The sequence below is a fragment of the Rhinoraja longicauda genome, chromosome 33, assembly GCF_053455715.1.
Source record: "Rhinoraja longicauda isolate Sanriku21f chromosome 33, sRhiLon1.1, whole genome shotgun sequence".
Taxonomy (NCBI): domain Eukaryota; kingdom Metazoa; phylum Chordata; class Chondrichthyes; order Rajiformes; family Arhynchobatidae; genus Rhinoraja; species Rhinoraja longicauda.
The window spans coordinates 6,367,134-6,383,560 of NC_135985.1; the positions used below are offsets into that span (position 1 = coordinate 6,367,134).

Consider the following 16,427-nt stretch of genomic DNA (forward strand, 5'->3'; position numbering starts at 1 on the left):
GGGGAGAAGGCAGGAGAATGGGGTTGAGAGGGAAAGATAGATCAGCCATGATTGAATGGCGGAGTAGACTAGATGGGCCGAATGGCCTAACTCTGCTCCTATAACTTATGAACTTATGAATTAACCTACAAAGCTGCAATACTTTGGGATGTTGGAGGAACCCGGAGAAGCCGGAGGAAACCCACGCGGTCAGAATGGGTCGCAGAGTGGCGCAATGGTGGAGTTGCTGCCTCACAGCGCCAGAGACCCATGCTGTCTGTATGGCGTTTGTACGTTCTCCCCGTGGGTTTTCTCCAGGTGCTCTGGTTTCCCCCCATGCGCCAAAGACGTACAGGTTTGCTGGTTAATTGGCTTCGATAAATGGTCCCTAGTGTGTACGATCGTGCGAGCTCACGGGCGGTCGCAGGTTGACGTGGACTCGGTGAGCCGAAGGGCCTGTTTCCGCGCTGTGTCTCTGAAGTAAAACAGGAGAAAAGAGGTCTCCTGGTCTCAGACAGCCAGCCCACTTGCCCACCACCACTAACTCCCGTCCCACCCGTGACCGTGCCTGCAGGGCTCATAATCAGCCTCTTTAGCCGACCTCTGAACCCACAGAACTGGGGAGGAATTAAGTCTCAACCTCAACGGAGCGCCTTGGAGGAAGTGAGAGCAGAACTTCAAATACACTTTCCAAAGTACGTGACTCCCCAGCCGAGCAGTGTACCCACAGACCCGCTCGAACAGCAACATCAAAGAGCCAACTGTATCATTCTGTTTCGCTTGACCTGAAACCAGAAATAGACCAACAGCTCCTGATCTGCAAACTCTGTTTACAAGCGGTAGTTCATCTCCACTTAAATCAACTCCCTCTAGTCTCAGACTTGCTACCCTTGGATAAAGCCAACACCATTCACATAATCCACGCCACTCATGATTTTATATACCTCTGTAAGGCCACTCCCCAGTCTCCTGCGTTTCAGGGGAAAATATCCACAGTTTATCCATTGTTCCTAATAACTCAGACCCTCCCATCGGCTAACTGCTCTGTGAATCTATTCTGCACCTTTTCCACAACATCTTTCCTTGGGCCAGGTGACCAGAACTGCAGACAATGCTCCAAGTGTAGTCTTGCTTGTAAATTGATGGGACTGCTCTGAGCTAGCATGGCCAATGGACCGAATGGCCTTCCTCTTTGCCATAAGGATGCATGAGGCGGTGGTGTCTAATCTCACTATAGCACAGAACATCGGCCAGTGCTTTTGTGCTGTCTGGAACAGGAGCTGCGTTGTCAGCAGTGATGCGTTGCGAATCAGATGCCACACAGAGGTCTCAGTTTGATGCAGGAATTCCTGCGGTGCTTTTTTGAAGAAGAGCAGAAAGAGGTCACCTGGTGTCTGAGCTGAAGTTGACATGAGAAACTGCAGGAGCCACAATCTTAAACAAAACACAAAGTGTTGGAGAAACTCAGCGGTCCAGGCAGCATCCGTGCAAGGAATGGGCAGGTGACGTTTTGGGTCGGGACCCTTCTTCATTCTCAAGCCATAAAAAGGGTCCCAACCTCAAATATTGGCCATCCATTCCCTCCACAGATACTGCGTGACCCACTGAGTCAGGATACAGGATGGAAACAGGCCCAACTTGCCCACACCGACCAACATGCCCCATCTACATTAGTCCCACCTGCCTGCATAGAACGGTTCAGTTGCCCGATAACAGCTGGGAAGAAACGGTCCCTGATCTGGAGGTGTGCATTTTCACACTTCTGTGCCTCTTGCCTGTGGCGAGAGGGGGAGACGAGGGAGTGACCGGGGGTTAGACTGGCCCATGATAATGCTGGTGGACTTGCTGAAGCAGTGTGAAGTGTAGATGGAGTCAATGGAACCTGCGCAACTTTTCATTTCTACGTCCATGATTGCTGCTGTTGCTTCAGATCAAATGACCCTCAATGGCCAAACAACCCAATGCCCAGACCGAGATGATCTGGTGATATACATCAGGTTCCAGTCAGCTCAGCATCAGAAAACAAAATAGGTCGTCAGGACCGGATTTCACTTGGCTGCGGTAGTTCTTTCTAAATGACTGTGCTCATGAAGTCTCCCGCTGGCTCAATGCTTTAGGGCAAAGTTTTTAAGTTAGATCAAGTGTTGACATTTATTCAGAGATTCTATTAATTTTAGTTTAGTTTAGAGATACAGCACGGAAACAGGCCCTACTGCCACCAAGTCTGCACCGACCAGCGATCCCCACACACTAACACTATACCAGCGATCCCCACACACTAACACTATACCAGCGATCCCCACACACTAACACTATACCAGCGATCCCCACACACTAACACTATACCAGCGATCCCCACACACTAACACTATACCAGCGAACCCCACACACTAACACTATACCAGCGATCCCCACACACTAACACTATACCAGCGATCCCCACATACTAACACTATACCAGCGATCCCCACACACTAACACTATACCAGCGATCCCCACACACTAACACTATACCAACGATCCCCGCACACTAACACTATACCAGCGATCCCCACACTAACACTATACCAGCGATCCCCACACACTAACACTATACCAGCGATCCCCACACACTAACACTATACCAGCGATCCCCACACACTAACACTATACCAGCGATCCCCACACACTAACACTATACCAGCGATCCCCACACACTAACACTATACCAGCGATCCCCACACACTAACACTATACCAGCGATCCCCACACACTAACACTATACCAGCACACAAGGGACAATTTACATCTATACCAAAGCCAATTAATCTACAAACTTGGATGTCTTTGGAGTGTGGGAGGAAACCAAAAATCTCGGAGAAAACCCACGCGGTCACGGGGAGAACATACGAACTCCGTACAGACAGCGCCCGTAGTCGGGATCGAACCCGGGTCTCTGCGATTGTAAGGCAGCAAATCCACCTGAGCCCTTAATCTGATGAAGGGTTTCAATAGGTAGACACAAAAACCTAGAGTAACTCAGCGGGGCAGGCAGTATCTCTGGAGAAAATGAATAGGTGACTTTTCGGGTCGAGACCCTTCTTCAGACTGAGTATCAGGGAAACGGGAACCGAGATAATATATGTGTGTGTGTGTGTGTGTGTGTGTGTGTGTGTGTGTGTGTGTGTGTGTGTGTGTGTATCTGTGGATATGTGTGCATGTGTGTGTCTGTGTGTGTGTGTATCTGTGGATATGTGTGCGTGTGTGTGTATCTGTGGATATGTGTGCGTGTGTGTGTGTATCTGTGTGCGTGTGTGTGTGTATCTGTGTGCGTGTGTGTGTGTGTGTATCTGTGTGCGTGTGTGTGTCTGTGTGTGTATGTATCTGTGTATATATGTGTGTGTGTGTGTATCTGTGTAGTGTACATGCGCGTGTGTATCTGTGTGTGTATATGGGTGTGTGTGTATATGCGTGCCTGTGCACACACACATATATGTACACACTCATATATACACACACACATACATATATATGCACACAAACACATATATACACATACGCACTACACAAACATATATGTATAAATATAAATATAAAACTTCAAGTAACCCGAGCATCCTACCACACAGCCAACAATGGACCATTGTGGGCTCTGCCTTTCCTTGATCATCATTGCTTTTTGCATCATTTTAGCTTTCATTCATCCTGTGTACCGTCTATATCTCTCGGTTCCCGTTCCTCTGACACTCAGTCTGAAGAAGGGTCTTATATATAAATATATTATATATATATATGCGATTCAAAATACATTGTGATTCAATCGTATCCATGGGATCTTATCTCTGGTCCAGACTCACTGGACGTCACAGTGAAGTGGATTCCAGGGGTTTAGAACGAGATATCTACACCGTTACCAAGTGCTGGGAGAACATCTGGAGCCGAAAAGGGGCAGGACTTCGGTGATGGGACTTGGGAGAACTCCAGGATAGAGAGTGGGCTGGTGTGATGTGATGAGATGGAGGACAAACAAAATAACATGATTGCCCTGAAGGATTTTGTACGAGGACCAAGTTTTAAAAGTTGGACACTGTAACGAGCCCAAGAGAGGTGGGTCAACGAAGTTCCTTGGATTGTGCGGCAATATCATGGTGAATTATCAAAAACATGCACGAGTGGGGCATGGGACAAGTTAGGCTTGGATAGCATCTTAATGTTATAAAAATGTGACGGAATTATTTTCTTAGGTAATATGATAATGTATTACTAACTCTGACATTTATCGCATTTTACATGATGCATAATCAATATATAATAATATTTCATATTATGAGTGATGCTGTTTAGTTTAGTTTAGAGATCCAGTGCGGAAACAGGCCCTTCGGCCCACCAAGTCCACACCAACCCGCAATCCCTGCACATTAACACTATCCTACACACAACAGGGACAACTGACATTTATACCAAACCCATTAACCTGCAAACGTGTTCGTCTTTGGAATGTGGGAGGAAACCGGAGGTCTTGGAGAAAGCCCACGCAGGCCACGGGGAGAGCGTACATACACCGTACAGACAGCACCCGTTGTCAGGATCGAAGCCGGGTCTCTGGCACTGCGAGGCAGTAGCTCTACTGCTGTGCCACCGTGCCGACCTTATGATAAGCAAGAGGCCCTTCAGAACATAGAACAGTGCAGCACAGGAACAGGCCCTTTGGCCCACAATGTCGGTGCTGGTGCCAAGATAAACTAATCTCCTCTGCCTGGACATGACCCATATCCCTCCATTCCCTGCAGATCCATTTGGCTTTGAATAATTTAAGAAACAGAAATGAAATAAAACACTGTTATTATTTTACAGTAAAAGCAGAAAATACTGGAAACAATCGGCAGGTAACGTTATGTTAACTCTTTCACTTGCTACAGATGTTACCTGACCTACACATTTTCAGTTTATATTTCAGAATAAGTAAAACTACACTTTTTGATTCTCATGTAACTTTTCCTTAACAAAGGTGGCGTAGCGGTAGAGTTGCTGCCTCACAGTGCCAGAGACCCAGGTTCGATCCTGACTATGGGTGCTGTCTGTGCGGAGTTTGTACGTTCTCCCTGTGGCCGCGTGGGTTTTCTCCGGTTTCCTCCCACACTCCAAAGACGTACAGGTTTGTAGGTTAATTGGTTTCGGTAAAATGGTAAATTGTCCCTAGTGTGTGTAGGATAGTGTACGTGTGCGGGGATCGCTGGTCGGCGCGGACTCGGTGGGCCGAAGGGCCCGTTTCTGCGCTGTATCTCTAAAAGAAAAAGTGGGCTTGAAGCGATTTGAATAGATGTGTTTGAACGGAGGCAGAACAACTACATCAGGTAAGAAGGGAATAAAGAGTTACATTCATTGACTTAGATGGGAAGTAAATGGTTTAGTTTAGTTTAGAGATACGGCACAGAACAGGCCTTTTGGCCCACCGAGTCCATACCGACCAGCGATCCCCGCACACTAACGCTATCCTACACACACTAGAGACAATTTACATTTATATCAAGGCAATTAACCTACAAACTTGTACGTATTTGGAGTGTGGGAGAAAACCGAAGATCTCGGAGAAAACCCACACAGGTGACGGGAGAACGTACAAACTCCATACAGACGGCACTTGTAATCGGGATCGAACCCGGGTCCCTGGCGCTGTAAAGTGGTCGCTCTATCGCTGCACCACCGTGCCACCACCGGTTACAATAGACAATAGGTGCAGGAGCAGGCCATTCGGCCCTTCGAGCCAGCACCGCCATTCAATGTGATCATGGCTGATCATTCTCAATCAGTACCCCGTTCCTGCCTTCTCCCCATACCCCCTGACTCCGCTATCCTTAAGAGCTCTATCCAACTCTCTCTTGAATACATTCAGAGAATTGGCCTCCACTGCCTTCTGAGGCAGAGAATTCCACAGATTTACAACTCTCTGACTGAAAAAGTTTTTCCTCATCTCCGTTCTAAATGGCCTACCCCTTATTCTTAAACTGTGGCCACTTGTTCTGGACTCCCCCAACATTGGGAACATGTTTCCTGCCTCTAACGTGTCCAACCCCTTAATAATCTTATACGTTTCGATAAGATCTCCTCTCATCCTTCTTACATCCTTCTTACATGCGGTTGTGGCATACGAGGCCTGGTTGGATGTTTGTGATTCTCTATCATGTCCAGCTCATGGGCATGATAATGGGATGAGGAACGGTACGGGATGCAGCTGGTAGAATCACTGCCTCACAGCACCCGAGACCCAGGTTCGATCTGGACCTCGACTGCTGTCTATGTGGAGTTTCCACGTTCTCCCTGTGACCGCAAGGGCTTCCTCCGGGTTCTCCAGTTTCCTCCCACATCCCAAAGACACACTATTTTTTTTCCAATGCATTCAATGGCAAAATGAGAGGAGTGGTGATTTCTGCTGCCATTGTCCAGTGGGTCTATTACATCGCCATAGTGCGGGTGTCTGAGCGCAGAGACAGTGTCAATCGTAGTAGTCACTGTACAGATACCAGTGGTGTTGACATGCTGCCAGAAGAATTACATAACTGCTTTGATCCACATCATATGAGCAAGGAAAAAATTGCAGTGACATTTATTTAGTAACAACGTACCAAAGAAAATAAGGCATTGCAAATGGATTCTGACGTCTTATAACTTCCTTTGGTTGTTTTGAAAAAAATTAGGTGTTTTTACCACAAATAGTGGAAGTAGAGAGATGGGTTGAGCAACTGGCAGTGAGGGAAATATGGAAGTGAGTGGAATATTTCAGACTTTTTACATATGGGAATAGCTTAGAGCAAAAGCAAAAACTGCTGGAAGTAGTCAGCGAGTTAGGCAGCATCTTAGTTTACCTTTAGTTCACAGATACAGCACAGAAACAGGCCCTTTGGCCCACCAAGTCCGCGCCGACCAGCAATCCCCGTACATTAGCACTATCCTACACACAAGGGACAATTTACAGGATGTATAGGAAAGAACTGCAGATGCTGGTTTAAATCGAAGGTAAACAATGGACAATAGGTGCAGGAGTAGGCCATGAGGCCCATGATCACTGTGATCATGGCTGATCATCCACAATCAGTACCCCTATCCTGCCTTCTCCTCATATCCTTTGACTCCGCTATCTTTAAGAGCACTATCTGTGAGTAAAAATATGTTGCATGGCTTACAGGAAAAACACCGATGAGACACTTATTCTTGTATGCCAGCCATACGGAGATAGTACGGTTGATTTAGCTAAAGCTGCAAGCCACAGTAAAGACTACAACTGCCTTCTCTGGAAGTGGCTAACGACTTCTGGAGAAACAAAACTTAGCTTAGGAAAACACATTAAAAGGTTGTTCGTCACAAGATAGGCGGAGTATGTGTCACGCGGAAAGGTTGTTGGTCTCTGCCTATAAAGACTGACTGAATGTAACCAAGTCAGGCGAGACTCATACAGATGCTGGTCCTCTGTGAGACGCTCCCTCATAAGAGAATAAAATCAGGCAACCGTCGAGTAACTAACAACTAAGTGTGGACACTGAATTTATTTATCCACACTATCTAACTCTGAAAATGCTGGAGTAACTCAGCGGGTCAGGCAGCATCTCTGGAGAGAAGGAATGGATGATGTTTCGGGTCGAGACCCTTCTTCAGATAATTCAGATAACTAGGGATAATTTATAATTTTACCAAGCCAGTTAACCTACAAACCTGTATGTCTTGAGTGTGGGAGGAATTCAAAGGTCTCAGAGAAAATTCACATGGTCACAGGGAGAACGTACAAACTCTGTTCAGACAGCACCCGTGGTCGGGATCGAACCCGGGTCTCTGGCGCTGTAAGGCAGCAACTCATCCGCTGTGGCACCGTGCCACAAGAGATGGGAGGATGGTTGATGTTTCTGTTCGAGACCCTGCATCAGGGCACGGCCCCAAAACCGCAACCTTTCTCCGCCTTCACAGATGCTGCCTGATCCTTTGAATATCAGATGCCTTTGAATTTCATTTCAAACAGCTCAATAAAAAAGGCAATTCTTGCCAAACTCATTACAGTATCTTTAACAACAGAATTAGTGTTGATAAGCTATCTAGGGCTTTTAATCCTCCCCAAAATATAACTCCCTGAAAACAGCTTCTACCATAAGCATGCAAAATCATTAAGTCCTTCCCCCCACCCCCTTAAACCTATGTCCTCTGGGCAAAGGCTGTGCGTTTATCTGACTTCCTCTCATGATTTTGTACACATCACCTCCTGTCCTCCTAGCCTGCTTAACCTCCCCCTGTGTCTCAACCCTCGAGTCCTGGCAACATCCTGGTAAATCATCTCTGAACTCTTTCAACCTTGACAACATCTTTCCTATAACATGGTGACCAAAACAGAACTCTAAATGTGGCATAACCAATGTCTTATACAACTGTAACATGACCTCCCAACTTCTACACTCAATACTCTGATGGATGAAGGTCAATGTGCCGAATGCCTCCTTGACCATCCTATCTGTCTGTGATCCACTTCCAAGGAACCATGCATCTGCACTCTTAGATTCCTCTGCTCTACAACACTCCCCAGGGCCCTGCCATTCACTGTCTATTGTCTATTGTCTAGGTCCTTCCGATGTCAGACCCCAAAATGCAACACCTCACATTTCTCAGTATTAAATTCCATTACCTATTCCTCAGCCCACCTGTCCAACTGAGTAAGATCCTGCTTTGACAACCAACTTCACTGTTAGTGTCACCAGCAAATTTTCTAATCATGCAAATGTACATTCTCAACCAAGTTATTGATATAGATGACAAATAGCAATGGACCCAAACTTAATCCCAGTCTTGGAGCAACAATCTTCTGAGCTGAGAGACAGGATGCGGTAACTTCCCTCTCAACGTCACACCAGAAGCATAGCACAACCCCAGAAAGTTAGACAGGGTCGCTAACCCTGACTGAACATCAACTGGAGTCGAGATGTATGTTAACTGGAGAGTCCAGGACCAGAGGTCATAGTCTCAGAATGAAAGGACGCTCCTTTAGCAAGGAGATGAGGATGAATTTCTTTAGTCAGAGGGTGGTGAATCTGTGGAATTCATTGCCACAGAAGGCTGTGGAGGCCAAGTCAATGGATACTTTTAAGGCAGAGATAAAGAGATTCTTGATTAGCACGGGTTATGCAGAGAAGGCAGGAGAATGGGGTTAAGAGGGAAAGATAGATCAGCCATGATTGAATGGCAGAGTAGACTTGATGGGCCAAATGGCCACATTCTGCTCCTATCACTTATAATGTCCTTTAATTTTGTTATTTTTTCAAGTACTTAAAAGTATTTTTCAGTCAATGCACATATAAGGTGGCGAGTGCCTGGCAAGCTCGACCAGGGGTGGTGGGAGAGGAGGATACGATAGTGGTGAGTAAGTGGCTTTTATTTAGGCACACAGGAAATGAGGGGATACAGAGGCAGCCACAGCAGATTAGTTCAAGTTGGTGTGATCTTCGGCACACGCATTGTGGCTCAATGTTCTATTGGTCCATGTTCTATCAGCACGATATTCTGGCATTATATTTGAAGCAAAAGTTCTCAACATAATGAGACAATGAGGCTAAACAGGCAGGCTGCTGAAAACACAATTATATCACCTTCTTCAATGAAAAATAAATCTACGTCCCCTGAGGTTGCAATAATCTCCTAGTTGTCCTGTTCTTATGAACTTTGCCAATCAATTTTAACAGCTTCATCTTCCGTTAAATGTTTTTGTTCAGAAAAGACCATCAGACGTCATTCGGAAGAGCTAATGCGGGCGGCACGGTGGCGCAGCGGTAGAGTTGCTGCCTTACGCCGCCAGAGACCCGGGTTCGATCCGGACTACAGGTGCTGCCTGTACGGAGTTTGTACGTTCTCCCCGTGACCTGCGTGGGTTTTCTCTGGATGGTCCGCTTTCCTCCACACTCCAAAGACGCACAGGTTAGTAGGTTAATTGTCTTCTGAAAATTGTAAATTTTGTAGGAATAATGCTAGTGTATCGCCAGTCGGCACGGACTCGATGGGCCGAAGGGCCCGTTTCTGCGCTGTATCTCTAAAATCTAAAGTAACACGGAAATGCCAAATACTATTAAGGAGAAAGTGTCCACTTACGAATATTTTTTAATATCAGAAAATAACCTCAAAACTTATAATCCTTCAAGTTGTTTTAATGTTTAAAAGAGTGTCAAATAGAAATTAAGCTGCTCTGATAGACAAGTTAACATCTAGAGATGAAATGGCCTTCACATCTAGTGTAAACATATCTTGTGTACACACATTTAACTCGAGCAGAGTAGAAAGAAAATAGAATACAGTTTAATCAGCAAAGTAATTAAATGATAATGAAGGACAAATCAAATATTAAGGTTTTAGCATTTTACCTTCTCAATACAGAAAACCTGTAGGCTTCTTGAAATGTAGAAAAGAATAAATTAGTTTCTTAAAACACATCAAAGGTGCTGGAAGAACTCAGCGGGTCAGGCAGCATCTGTGGAGGGAATGGACAGATGACGTTTCAGGGCAGGACCCTTCTTCAGACTGCTGTTCCCTCCACAGGTGCTGCCTGATCCACTGAGTTCCTCCAGAACTTGTGGTTTAGCTTAAAGGCACAGCATGGAAAGAGGCCCTTCAGCCCACCAAGTTCATGCCGCCCATTCGCACTCATTATCCCACTTTCGTGTCCACATACTAGGGGCAATTTAGAGAGGCCAATTACCCTGTGAGGCAGCAGCTCTACCGCTGCACCAATTCTGCTTTGCTCAAGATTTCAGCATTGCCATTTTTTATTTGTGCAGCCTCTTTCTTAAACACTTCAGCCATTGTACATCTGTTCAGAAACCACGCAGCAGAAAGCGAATGCAGATTTACACAAGGCTTCTTTCAAATGGTGGAATCAACTTGGGGGAGCAGCTTAGAGGAGGTCAACTCTATGATTTCTCAAGAATGTTTGTGGTTTAGTTATCCTGCTGAATAGAAAAGTGCCCGAGATATATTAAAATGTAAACAATGATAAGATTGAAAACTTGATGTTCCACCAAGTCATGGAGTATGTTGTAAGGTTGGGAGGACAAATAAAGTTTATCCAGCTTCCTTCCAAAGCAACCTCTGAACCAGTTTCCTTTCCAATAAATAAATTCCAAATTATGACTATTTCGCTGCATGGAGAAGATTTTCCCCATGTTACACTTGGTTCTTTTGTCAATCAGCTTATTTTTGTGCCCTCTAGACCTCATTCCAACTGGCAACGCAAACAGTTTTGCTGTCGAAACCTTTGATAAATATTTCTACCATCTGGTCTCTCGGCTTCCTATACCGTTACCCATGGCAAACTATCAATGAAACTTCGTCTTATCTCACACTGCAGCTTCCACTTTCAGTGCCTGGGTTTACCAACTAATGAACCAACAATACTAGATGCAATGTTTTACAATGTTAACACTGAGCAAAGGACCCTTGGTAAGACACAAAATGCTGGAGTAACTCAGCGGGTCAGGCAGCATCTCGGGAGAGAAGGAATGGGTGACGTTTCGGGTCGGGACCCTTCTTGACCCGCTGAGTTACTCCAGCATTTTGTGTCTACCTTCGATTTAAACCAGCATCTGCACTTTTGTTTTTCCTACCCTTGATAAGAAACAGAAACAGAAACAGAAACAGCCACACCTGTGTTAAGTATTGTTTACATTTTGTAACTGAAAAATATTGGTGACTTCTATCAGAATGTCATGAAACCAGCAAAGATGCTTCACTGCCACTGATGTTTATAGAATCACAAATTCAGAGAGCAGTCCCTCGGTCCAGAGTACTCATGTCTTCTATCAATTAACTATCCATGCTATTAATGTTTTCTGGCACCTGGCCTACAGTCTTCACTGGCTTAGTGTTTTAGATACTTCTTAAAATGATGTTAGAGCACCTGTCTCCAGTATCCTTCAGGCAATGCATTCCAGATTTGAACTCTCCTCTGGATTGAAGAATCCTTTCTCAAATTCCATCAAAATCTCGTATTCCTTGCAGTAAACCTATGCCCTCTGGTTATATTCACCTCTGCTAATGAGAGAAGTTACCTTATCCGTGCTCCTCAGGAGTTTACATCCCTCAATCAGATCACCCACCCTCCAACCTTTTCCTCTTCAATGAAAACAAGCTCAGCTTATCCAAGAGATAAGACACAAAATGCCAGGGTAACTCAGCGGCACAGGCAGCATCTCTGGGGAGAAGGAATGGGTGACGTTTTGGTCGAGAAGAAGGGTCTCAACCCGAAACGTCACCTATTCCTTCTCTCCAGAGATGCTGCCTGTCCCGCTGAGTTACTGCAGCATTTCGTGTCTACCTTCGGTGTAAACCGGCATCTACAGCTCTCTCCTACACACTTCGTCAGCTTATCCAATCTCTCTTCAATAGTCATTCACAGACGAGCTGCTGAATGTCCTGAACACCGTTTACAGTGCAATCATAGCATATGATAAAAACAGAAAACGATGGAAAACAGCACTTTCGGAAGCATCTGTGGAAAGGGAAATGATTCAGGTTCCAGATCCATCGTCAGAATTGCAAAGGAGAGAAAAAAATATTTGTTTTCAGTTCCAGGGAAAGGGGAAGGGAGGGAAGGCTGGAACAAAGGGAATGTCTTTGTTTCTGAAAAAGGGTCTCGACCTGAAATGTCACCTCAACATGTTCTCCAGAGATGCAGACTGGCCCACTGAGTTACTCCAGTGCTTTAAGTCTTGTTTAGGGAATAACTTTGGTAGGTTGAGTCCAAATGGATTAATGGAAGCGTTTAGTGGCGCATTAATTTTCTTTGGCTGTGTGCAAAACAGAAAGTGCTGCAGGAACTCAGCGGGTCAGGCTGCATCTGTGGAGGGAATGGACAGGTGCCTATTCTTTAATTGAAGACTGCCCTCCTCTTCAATCTTCATGTTACGTGTTAACTTATTTTTTTAAAGACTTTCGGGCAGATAGATAAATAGTTCAATGTGCCAATGGGCTGGAGTGGACAAGGTGGGCTGAAGGGCCTCTTTCAATGCTGTACAGCTCTATGACTCATAGAGTCATACAACGTGGAAATAGGCCCTTCAGCCCAACTTGCCCACACCGACCAACATGTCCCATCTACACTAGACCCATTTGCCTGCATTTGGCCCACATCCCTCTAAACTGTACAATTCGTGTACCTATCTAATTGCTTCTTAAATGTTGCGATAGTACCTGTCTCATCTACCTTCTCTGGGAGCTCGTTCCATATACTTACCACCCTTTGTGTGAAAAAGTTACCCCTCAGATTCCTATAAAATCTTACCCCTTTCACCTTAAACTTATGCCCTCTGGTTCTCAATTCCCCCACTTTGGGCAAGAAACTCTGTGCATCTACCCGATCTATTCCCCTCATGATTTTGTTCACCTCTATAAGATCGCCCCTCATCCTCATGCACGCCAAGGAATAAAGCCTTAGCCTTCTCAACCTCTCCCTATGGCTCAGTCGCTGGAGTCCTGGCAACATCCTGGTAAATCTTCTCTGAACCCTTTCAATCTCTCCTATAACTTGGTGACGAAGACTGAACACAATATTCTAAAAGCAGCCTCACTGATGTCTTATCTAACTGTAACATGACCTCCCAACATCTACACTCAATACTCTGACTGATAAAGGCCAATGTGCCTCTGCAAGAATCCACTCATCAAGCCGAGATTACGAATTATTTGACAAATCTTAGGTTCCCAAGTCACTGGTCACAGGCTTCCAATCTCAGAAACAATCTTATACCTTCAACCATTGCCTTTTACAACCGAGCTAATTTATAACAGTAAGCCAACATATTGTGCCTCTCAGTCATTCACTTCAATTTTTACTTGAATATCAATATTTCCAATTGTCTAATCACCTCAGAGGGCAAAACCTTTAATGTAATTACATTAAACATATCCAATCCTACAATATATCACCAAAGACAATGCTGGCAGGTTATAGTTTAAAAAAGTTCCCGAATTAATGAGTTTGAACAGAATTCCTATTTAGCTACAATTTAACTAAGAAACACAAATTATTTTCCGTTAACGAGGTAAGTCAGTCACAGAAAGTTAGAAAGCTCGGCACTAAATTCTGAAGTACTGAAGTGATGTTTAAAATGCTGACTTTGACCTTACAAGGAAATCATTCTCCCTCGTAATTAACCCATCGCGTATCACAATCTGCACACTTTACTTTTCACAGTGACGCAAGAGGTGGCTTAACATTCAAAAGATTTTTGTGTAGGAAGGAACTGCAGATGCTGGTTTACATCAAAGATTGACACAAAATGCTGGAGTAACTCAGCGGGTCAGGCAGCAACTCTGGAGAGAAGGATGGGTGACGTTTTGGGTCATGACCCTTCATCAGATTGAGAGTCAGGGAGGGGGAGATGAGTGGTATGACCTCTAGTCAAGTCAAGTCAAGTCAATTTATTTGTATAGCACATTTAAAAACAACCCACGTTGACCAAAGTGCTGCACATCTGACTAGGAAAAAAAAGAAACATACAGTGTGGGCGGCACGGTAGCGCAGCGGTAGAGTTGCTGCTTTACAGCGAATGCAGCGCCGGAGACTCAGGTTCGATCCTGACTATGGGCGCTGCACTGTAAGGAGTTTGTACGTTCTCCCCGTGACCTGCGTGGGTTTTCTCCGAGATCTTCGGTTTCCTCCCACACTCCAAAGACGTACAGGTATGTAGGTTAATTGGCTGGGTAAAATGTAAAAATTGTCCCTAGTGTGTGTAGGATAGTGTTAATGTACGGGGATCGCTGGGCGGCACGGACTTGGTGGGCCGAAAAGGCCTGTTTCCGGCTGTATTGATATGATATATGATAGTGGCAGGCAGCCAAACACAACGGCGCGGCCATCTTGAACAAAATGTTAATTCAATCACCCACAGTCCAACAACAAAAGCATTAAATAAGCATCAAAATTACACCCCCAAAAACACAGTTCAACAATAAAAGCACTAAACAGGCACCCAAATTACCCAACCCCAAAAACCCCCAAAAACACAGTCCAACAATAAAAGCATTAAATAGGCATTCAAATCACACAACCCCAAAACCCCCAAAAACACAGTCCAACAATAAAAGCGCTAAACAGGCATTCAAATTACACAACCCCCAAAAAAAAAAACCAAAAACACAGTCCAACAATAAAAGCATCAAACAGGCACTCAAACCACCCAACCCCAAAAACACACAAAAAAAGAAACATCCATCAAAGAAACATCCATCACAGTGAGTCTCCTCCAGTCCTCTCCTCACTGTGATGGAAGGCCACAATGTCTTTCCCTTCTCCCGCTGTCAGGTTGTTGTGGTTGCAGGCCGCACCGGACGGTCCACAGCGGGCCAAGCCCAAGGCGCGTCGCGTCGCAGCCGCTCCCGCAGCCTCCGAAGACGGCCGGCTCCGCCGATGATAAGTCCGATCCGGGGCGGGCGAACACGCTGCTGCCGCTGTTGCTGCACGTCGGGGCGGTCATGGCTCCCGACATTGAAGCCCCCGCCCAGCAGAGAAATATCCCGCGGCATATCTTAGGCCGCGCCGGACGGTGAAATGTCCGCGACCCAAGCCCCGCGATTCGGGGCGGGCGAACCCGCTGCCGCTGCCGGAGCTACCGATGTCGGCATCCACGCGGCCCGAGCCTAAGGCGAGTCGCAGCCGCTCCCGCAGCCTCCGAAGACGGCCGGCTCCGGTGGTGATAAGTCCGATCCGCGGGCTCTGCGAACCAGAGCCCTGGAGGCCGCCAGCTCCAGGAGTTGGGCCGATGGTAGGCCGCAGCAGGAACGGAGACAACACCCAGAAAACAAAGGTCGGGTCTCCGTTCGGAAGGGACACATATTTACAATGTTACAGTTTCCCCCTCCCCCCCACATACACACATAGTACACAAACACACAAACACAAAAACACCACATCACAACTACAATTAAGACCAAAAAAAACAACAAAAACACAAAGACAAATGGACCGCAGGTGAGCCGCAGCTGCTAGGGCAGTGCCGCCATTTTGCCGCCTCTAGGTTCTTCTATCCTCAGAAGAAGGGTCCCGACCCGAAACTTCGTCCATCCTTTTTCTCCGGAGATGCTGTTCGACCCGTTGGGTTACTCCAGCACTTTGTGCCTATTTTTGGTATAAACCAGCATCAGCAGCTTTGTTTCTACATTTTAACCCAAAATATCGCCCGTCCATTCCCTCTGCAGATGCTGCCTGACACCCCCCCCCCCCCCCCCCCCCCGAGTTCCTCCAGCACTTTGTTTTTTTCTCAAGGTTCCAGCATCTGCAGTGTCTTGGGTTCCTCTGGAGACTTTGAAATGTGTTATTGTGAAACTGCATTGAATCTTACATTCAATCTTCTCAACTACATTGAATCTTCTTGGAAAGTAAATTTTAATTATATTCCGATTTTAATTATATTAATTGTTCCGGTTGACACTAGAAGCTCTCTTATCAACGT

At 45.8% G+C, this 16,427-nt stretch overlaps 1 protein-coding gene across 1 annotated transcript in view; it reads right to left on the minus strand.

The window, feature by feature from the left end:
• Positions 1-16,427, minus strand: part of atp8b4 (ATPase phospholipid transporting 8B4) — a 176,661-nt gene that overhangs the window by 146,943 nt on the left and 13,291 nt on the right. The window lies entirely within an intron of this gene.